A 9,494-nucleotide genomic window follows, 5' to 3' on the forward strand; every position below is an offset into this window, starting at 1 on the left:
ATGCCTCGAGGTCGAGGCATTACAGCAACGCCGTTTCGGTGCAGAAAGCGAAAATAGATCGCTTTCTGGACCCGTTTAAAGACGTGCCGGTCCAGGCACGTCATTTGTCGTTATCGACTTGAATTTCCGTGACGTGCCCGGACCGGCAATTGTCATCAAGGGGTTAAAATAAATAGCATTTCCTGAGTTCCAGAGAGGTGATGTATCAAAAGGGAATTTGACAAATTTTTTTAAGTTCTTATCAACTCTGCAACTAATTTAATGGCCTAATTATTAGTAACATTCCACCAGTTACTATGGTGATAAACCCCTTTAACAATTTGCACCAGGAACACTTTTTTTTTTACATAAGCACCCACATTTTCTAATCAGGCGTTAAGCATTCTCCATTTCTTCTAATAAGAAAGAACTTGGTTTTCACAGTTGAGTTCCTTTACTGTTGTTAATGGCATGTTCAATGGGGCATAACAAAACTAATTTCTTATGTTGTATTTCCTACCAAAATGCAATTAATCATGAAATGTGAGCGGCTGCAAGTGCACTAAATATAAATTCTCTCACAGGCATGCCGTGGCAGTGTGTACAAATGGTGTATTATACATTTGTTCAGCAGGCAACATTTGTTTTTGACTGCGTGGCTGGAAAACAGCACCCAACTAAGCCTAGTATACGTACGCAACTGTTGAGGGCTACACTTAGTTTGTTAGGTATAACTAGGTCAGAAAATAGGACACATGACCAATAGGCTAAGAGGCCTGGGGTCCAAAATGTGATGTCATGCGGTTCTGCGCAGCCGTTCTACAGAGGTTTTGTTTGTATTTTCAAATGCTGTTAGTGAGAGCTTACATTTACACAAAATAATTAAATATTCTAACAGAACTTTTAGAACAGTCCCCCATAGATCCACATTCAAGTGATTACTGAATCAGAGAAATCTGGAAGATTCAGGATGAGATCACATGATGGAAACTGACACTCATATGACATCAGCACAGGTGAAACTCATTGTTCCACTAACAAGAATATATGATGTGAATGTGTGGTTTAATCGTCCTACCTAATTAGGATCGCATTAAAACTCAATAGCAGCTCTCTGAAAATATAATATTTTAATAGAAACTATAACTATGTATTTTTTTTAGAATCTAGTGTATTATAAAATCCCAGTCCGAAATAAAAGTTTCCTGTTTCACACATATGACATATTCCACAAAATTACAAAATTATCTGCTTTTTGCGGTTGTATTTCCAAGTAAAAACAATGTAGATGTTCATCTATTTAATTTGCTTATAAGATACACATGACTGTGTATAGAGAAATTATATTGTTAGACTACCGAGTAAAGTTCGCCAGTGTTTACATAAAGCCCATAATACCTTTTTTTTTTTTTTAAATATATTCTTTGCAAAACCAAGCCAAGAGATTCTAGGAAATATATCAGGAAACATATACACCATTTCAAAAAAACAAAAAATGTAGATTGTGGATTATTTGCATTAATCAAGAGGTAATGTATAAGATGTCTTAAAGGAAAATTAAATATTTCCAGTAAAGAAGGCATTTTAGCCAGCTTGGCTCTGGCTTGTGCTTCTACTCTATAGCTCCGCTAAGTATGGACTCCTGCTACAGTATGTTGGACAGACAGTATAATAGTTAATATATTATAGTTGTTGTTATTTTTATTATATTTAGTTTGAATTTGTTGTAGTGATATTACAATGGGGAGAAAATTAACAATTACATTGATACACTAAATAAAGGCTTGGAAAAGATGGTTTGATTGTAGATAGAGTCACATGGAAAGGTCAATGTTGTGGAATTATTAAAGTTAGTAGGACACATGGTCGGTGTTTTGAATACAGGTTATGGGGTATTCAGAGCACTGCACACTTCTCTGAACAAGTGGGTTTTTAGTGACTGTTTGAAATTAGAATAACTAAAAGTCTCCTCTATTTAAAGGAAGACAAGACATTCACATTATAGTGAAAAGAGCAGGTAGGAGAGTATTTGGCGTTAAAAGCACAGATATAGGGAGGTGCAGTGCGCTTAAATCCCGGGAGCTTTGTCACTATGGTGAATAGAAATGGGTAGTCATCGTTATAGGCCCCGATAACAGCAGCAGGGTCATTAGACTCCCCACCTGCCAGAGTTTATAGGGTAGAGAGGGGGATCAGAGGGTACCTTGGACAAACCAGGGGGTAATGGTCTCTGTATGTGTGTGTGTATAAATACATATGAGCAACCTAGAATATAAATGATGCTATGGAGCCTTCATAATTGGGCTTAGTAATTGGTAGAAGTGTTATGGACTTTGCATAGAAGTTTCATATAACATTTAATGTTGACCTTAGACTTATAGGCTAGTTTTTGCTTTTGTGAGTGATTTCCTTCCTAATAGGTAGACTGTTGTCTGGTGAAGGTTCTCCATTTTGACTGTATGATCACTGTCACTAGTCGGCTATATATCTCATTACAGTTATGTGTTGGGTTTAAATAAAATATATAATAAGAATATTGTATTTACATGACCCCGAGAGGCAGCCGCGGGCAGCTAGCATGCAGTGCAGGGAGTTCTGAGGAGAAAAAGAGGTTTAATGTTTGTACGGTATGTGTGCTATATTCTTAGAGTCAGTGTGTATGTATATTGCTGGAGCCATTGGGTACTGTACTGTAGTGTCAGAATGTATGTATGTGTAGTGCCAGAGTCAGTGTGGTGTTTGTGTATGAGAGTATGGTGTTGGGTGTGTGTTACTGGGTGAGTGTATGTCCGCATATAGTGTTAGATTGTTTCTATTAGTGTATGGTGTTACCATGCAAGCGCATTAGTGTCCGTTACTGTATGGTGTTAGAGTAAGTATGACATTGTATTTTTTTAAAACAATTAGGCTCCTAAATTTTTTGGCTGGCTCCTAGATCCAAACCAAATTTGTCGACCCCTTGTCTTAAAGGCCCATCCAGTCTGCCCATTTTCTGAATACTTGTATTGAGAAATTGTACAGTGAAATGTGGCTAATGAGTGGCCTGTAGTCCGATGACATTTTAAGGTGTGGTGTAATCACTTGAATGATGTTATGTCTTTGAGAGATGTTAAGAGGATTTAAATGGAATACACTAGAGGTTGGAGCAAAACATCCACAATTGGCCAGCTGACTCAGTGCATTGTGGTGTTATCTCCAACAGCAGTCAAACAAGTTAATGTAATTGCAAAGCTGACATGTATAGTACTTATGCTGGATATATAAATCTTTGGGGAGTATATTTCAAAAATACGTGTCAGATATGTAATACCTGATCCTTTTACTCATAGCCTTTATAGATCTGCTGTGATTAAAGGTCTTCAGTTTTGTCCAGTGGAAGTTCACTTGATAGATCACTTGTTTAATGAGTGTAGTGAAAGAGCACTTTGAGGGGTAAGCTGACGTCAATAAGCTGATATTTAACATATATTCATTTCACATAATTTTTACTTTAAATACACGTGTTACCACATTTCACATTACAAACACATATCAGTTTAACACAATTCTCTTAGATACTGGGAATATATTTTTTTTCTTTTTGGAACTAGGGCAAAAAAATAAATAAAACCTAGACTTACAATTTAAAAAAAAACTTTTTTTAATTTAAACAAAAATGTACATTCAGACACAGAACAATGTTCCCAAAGTGACCATCAATATTATTCATAGCAGGGCCAGAGTGGGGTTGACGAGGTGGTCCTGGCAAATGACATAAGTGCTGCTGACAGATGCATATGAGAGGGTATATATTAAGTTTTTATGTTGGATGACGTCATTCTATAGTCACATGATCTGCCAGTGGATATTCGTGACGTGCATATTGACAAAAACAGGTGGAGAGGAGCCGTAGCAAAGCTACCACAATAACATGCGGAAGTTACGGGACGTTTTATACAGCTTGACTGGAGGAGGGCCTACCTGGCAGCCCCCCTTTTTCCCCTCCTCCCATAACCACAATAAAGACATACACCAAATGTAATTTTAACAAATTGACTTTATTTATTTAACAATGTCAATAAAAGTCAGATATGGATTAATATGTCCACGGTGCAATCCAACTTGCATCTCCGCACCGTGACACTAACACAATTAATGTGTCAAGGGTTAAGTACCATTAACCCTTTGTAAACTTTACACCAATGTGTTGGGCGCTTAACGAACGCCCCTTTTAACAATTAACTAAACACCATCAAACTGAAACAGTAACCAGTGAAACCGTCAATGAATAAACACCATCTGGCATAGGCGTGTAAACCATATACCCGCTGTGACTGACGGCGTCCCTTGCCCGTCAGCCCGTGGCACCAATAGGAATCGCAAGGGCCCTTAGCCCAAGGAGTGTCTTGCACTTAAGCCCGAAGGCTTGTGCACCACGAGCCAACCACCCCTAAAGGTGAGTAGCTCTAGCACCATGCCAGCATAAAACCTACACCATAGAAACAAACACAAAAAAAGGGGAGGGTGGGAGGGAATATTTTCAGGCAAACGGCAGTAAGGAATAATGCCCTACCCTGTAGGGAGCCAAATTTATAGCCCATATCATGGGGGGGGGGCACCAGGGGGCTGCTGACCAACCCCGAGTGACCCCCTAATCTGCAGATTTACATATAGCTGGGCAATTAGTAACTTTATACAGTTCAAAAGGTGAAAGTGGAGGAGGAGAGGAAGGGCAGCCCAGGCCCCCCCAGTCATGGGCCCCTGCGTCCATTTCTCTCCCTCCAGGGCTGTGCTTTTTAATGTAAGCTACCAGATTTTATTCGATATTAAAGATATATTTTTACTTTTTAACCTCCTGCTATCCACCTTCCGATCTTTTGGAGAAAATTGGTTTTGTGCATGCCGTCAGGAACACCTGAAAGCCGCGTTGTAAAGAAACGAAAAACAAAAAGACCAGGCATTGACCTGTAAAGTGTAAGAGTCTCTCCTATACTCTACCAAATATACCACTTTGTATTGTGCATACTACACCATATAGTTCCTTGTTTTTGTTTTTCAAGTACATAGGATTCTTGAGAACTTATACCATCAGTATAACATATGCCTTCGGAAGTATATCTTTGATATAATTTTTCTTTTTAGAGCGCTGTCACTAATTGCTTTTGTTATTTTACATTACCTTTGGGGTAACTGTGAAGTTTACCCCCAGTGATTCAGCAGCACTTGTCGAGGTCCCGGGTCCGATCGCGGTCCCAGGATCTCATGTGCGGCGACCTCGGGCTCCGTTTCCGGCGGGCGGGCGTCCGCACGTAATATCCGTGGGGTCCGGATTCCCCGATCTCCCTGCACTGGCAATCGGCAACCCGATCGCCGGTGCAGGAAGCAGGATGACAGGTCTGGGGATTCGGCAGCGATCAGAAATAAATCTGCTCGCTGCCTTAGGAATCCCCAGAGAGGTTTACTTACCGGTTCGCCAGTCTCCACTGGGGGCGCAGTCAATTCTCACGGCTGGAGCCGTCAGAGGGACGTCTTAGGGCACGCCCCTGACGCACTGTTGGGAGCGTGGCTTTAGGTGGTGCCAGATTTAAAAACCCTGTAGTACTCCTCACAGTCACCCTGTTGTGGTCTATTCTCTGAGATTGAGTTTGTTACTGCTGCTATTTTTGGTTGACCATTGGCTTTCCTGACTACCCTCTTGCCTGCTGATTTTGTACCTCTGCCTGAGACTCTTGTTACCGACCCCTGGCTCATCTGACTACCCGCATCGTGTACCTGATCCCTGGCTCGTCTGACTACCCGCATCGTGTACCTGACCCCTGGCTCGTCTGACTACCCGCTTAGTGTACCTGACCCCTGGCTCATCTGACTACCCGCATCGTGTACCTGATCCTTGGTTCGTCTGACTACCTGCATCGTGTTCCTGACCCCTGGCTGTTCCTTTCATCTGCTGCTTGCTGCACCTCGCTGATTCAGCTCAGTATCTACCATTTTCTGCTATCACTGCGGCTTCCTCACGGTTGGGATCATCCTGAGTTTCCTGGTGGTTCCCTGTTCTGAAGATCTCCTGCGGTGAGTGCCTTTTGGTGCTAGCATACGTGACAGCGCTTATTACGTTTGTTTAGCGCTTCACCTTAAGCCACTTATTTACCACACACTGCACCACTCAATTAGGCGACTTTGAAGCAATGTCGGCCAGTGGCCCACTGGGATTCATCAGGTGTGCCGGGTGGCCAATCTGAGTTCCAGTAGTGGTACCCTTATCATCAAGACTTCTCATAGCTCTCTGACATGAACTCAGTGGTGTTCTAAAACAGAAGGCAATATGTTTATGGTTACTAAAAATTTATATTTACCCATAAGACCATAACACAGACCACACCATCAGACCTATAACATTATTAGTGGTGACATGGATCATAATTGAATGATTATATGTGATGTAGATACAAATTAGGGTGAACATGGAGGTCAACGTGGAGGTCAATTTGAAGTCCTATTTAAATGCATAATTTGGACACCAGACTTGAAGTATTTTAAAGTATTTTAAAAAAGCATTTTCTCAATCAGAATACATTGAGAAGTATACACAAGTCTGTGTTTTTTTTTAAATCTTTGCTAGAACAAGAAACAAGGAGTACATGATGTAAGTGTGCATTAGTGTGTGTGTTTTTGAGTATGTATTCACAGCACAGTGAGTATGTAAGAGTGTGTGTTAGTGTGTGTGTCTTTATGTGTAATTTTGTGTTAGTGTGTGTGTTAGCATGGGTGTATATGTGCACATGTGTGTTGGAGTAACTTTGTGTTAGTATATGTGTTAGTATGAATCTATATGTGTAAATGGTAATGTAAGTTACTGAGGGGGCACTTGGCTTTACCCCCAGGCCAGAAGTTGCTAACCCTCCCCTAGTGATCTGGTTGCCGTGAGCAATACAATTTTTACCTAGAGCTTAACTAGATCCCCTTTACTGTTTGTGAGACACAACAGATGATCCTCACCACAAGGAGCACTAAGAGGAGCTCTCTGTTATGCATGGTCTAAGCTGATTAGTTCAGATGCATGCTGACATAATGAACGTGTCTCTGCATCATATGTGCTGTCAGTTGGATATCTATCTCAGTAGATCTCAGTAAATAGACATTTTCTGACAATTCCAAATGGGGAAGCTAAAGCAACAAAGTATACTGTGTCTTGTAAATGGGTTTACAATAAATTGTGTAGTAATTGTGCGTAATAATGCTGTTGCCTTGACTGTTTTAGCCTATCTACGGATCAACATTTATGAATTTACCCAAAGACCTGTGCCTCATTATCTGTATATTCTGTAATGCAAGTCTGTTAAAACTATGTGAATAAAACACAGTTACATAAATATTGATCCTATAAATACATAGATCTAACCACAAGTTAAAAGGTTTATGTTTGAAAGTAAACATTCTTTGTACAGGAACATTTGATTTTAAAATGGCAACTAATGAACAGCTATGGAAAGTTAAGGGTATTGTTTAAAGTCAAACATTCCATTGACGGTAACATGACTGACCTAAATACCAGTCTCCGTGAAACCTGCTTTATGTTACACTACTGACTGCTGGCCTTGAAGCCAAGCAGAAAACAAGCACAAACATAACTGAAAGCTGCCTGTGCACTTGGAAAATCATGGAACGTGGTGACTAAACTCCTCAAAGTGCCTATTCTATTTGTTCAAAGAATGTATCACAATTAAACCTTCCAGTTACCCTAGAACTATATTAGATTAGATTCAATGAAGAACTGGTTAGGGTAAAAATATGGGTCCTCCACTTCACCATAGGCACCTATTCTTTTAATATACCTGTTAATACTAACACCTGTGCTCAGTCTTCATGTGGTTGGCCAAAGTTGTCCCCGTTGTATCAGGTGAATAAAGTAGGATGTAAATGCCTGCTGGACTGTTCCCATTTGAAGATTTTGGGACACTACCTAATGTGAGCATGTGTGTTAATTGAATACCTGCTCTTTTGTCTAGGATAACAAGGACTTTGGGAAGCAGTTATGAGCTGTTATGCAGTCCATTTTGTTGACTGTGTATTGGAGAGAAATATATGGCGCACACTGGACATGGTATTTACCAAATATTGTTTGGGATATTATATGACTGAGCCCCTTTGCTGAACTTGCACAACACTACATGGCTGACTTGATCCCTTTACTGAATACTGCCAGCCCACACTTGACATGGATACCCCAGTCCAGCTTCCTAGCTTTACCAGTCCTATATCTTACATGCTCTTATATCTATTACTACATCTTAACCCCTTCTACCCATTCCAGACTGCAGGATCCCTCACAATGGCATGTACAGTTCTAATCCTTAGGCTGTTTACAGTTTGTCAGAGACTGATTTTGCATTACTGAATTAAAATGCTGGAATAAAATAACATTTTCTGAAAAAAAAGAAATGTGCTGGCACAGCCTTGCCATTTTCCTTACTGACATTGATTACATTTTAAGTGAAAAATACAGATGAGAGGAATGCAGAAAGCTCTATAATAATCCTTGTGGGCTTAAAACCAGTAAAACATTTGCCAGGAAAAGGTCACATACTTGGAGAAAGAAATAGCTGTAGTCAAAAACATCCCTCTTTTTTTTATCCATATAAATTACCCCTGTGACTTTTTCTTATTATTTTCAAATAAGGTGTCAGCTAATTAAATACCTTCTGCATGAGGGGCACCACTCCACTGCTCAAGTGTACATACTCATTTAGCGAGGGTATCTCTTAATCACAGCCCAATATGTGCTGATTCTACAGCAACACCACTGCACATCCAATACGATCACAGGGAAACATCTAATTGATGTTTAGCCCAGGTCATGTCCACGGCAGAAGCTCATTACAACCTTCATGTTTGTTTTGTTGTCTATTTATCTCAGTGTCCATTGCGTATATTTGTTTTGCTTCTGCAGTTAATAATATGTATCAACAAATGAATTTAAGTGTGAAAAAACAATTACTTTAAGTCAAGTATTGTATTCTGACATAGGAGTACTTTTGAAGAATGTTATTTCTCCAGAGTGTTTTTTTTTTTTCAATCTGAAATGTATTGCTCTTTGTGATAAATAATTATGGTGCAGCCCTTTTTCTTTTGTTTTCTACTTTGTTACTGGTAGGAAAGAACTCAACTAGAGTGTGGATACCCACTGAAAATCATAAGTGAGTACCCCATACTTGGGAAGTCACTAGCAAGAAATACACTCTTTCTAACACATCTCCTAACAGGGATTGGAGATAAGGACAGGGAACATGCTAAATGTATGCATATGCTTCTGATGCAATGCATTTTTATGAAAAAAAGACATTATGGAAAGTTTCCTGCCCCTAATATCCCTTCCAAAAAAGCTTGCATACTAAAGCATTCTCAGGGAAAGGGCAAATGCAATTGAGGAGGATTTTGCAGAATATATATTTGGAACTAAAGCCATCTTTTCTTAAGTGACTATGGATGTGGTCTGGTAATGAATAGGTATATGTAGCTCATAATTAAGTATCATATAA

Source organism: Sceloporus occidentalis, unplaced genomic scaffold, assembly GCF_023333645.1.
Source record: "Sceloporus occidentalis isolate IW3139 unplaced genomic scaffold, rSceOcc1.0.p SCAF_149, whole genome shotgun sequence".
Classification (NCBI taxonomy): domain Eukaryota; kingdom Metazoa; phylum Chordata; class Lepidosauria; order Squamata; family Phrynosomatidae; genus Sceloporus; species Sceloporus occidentalis.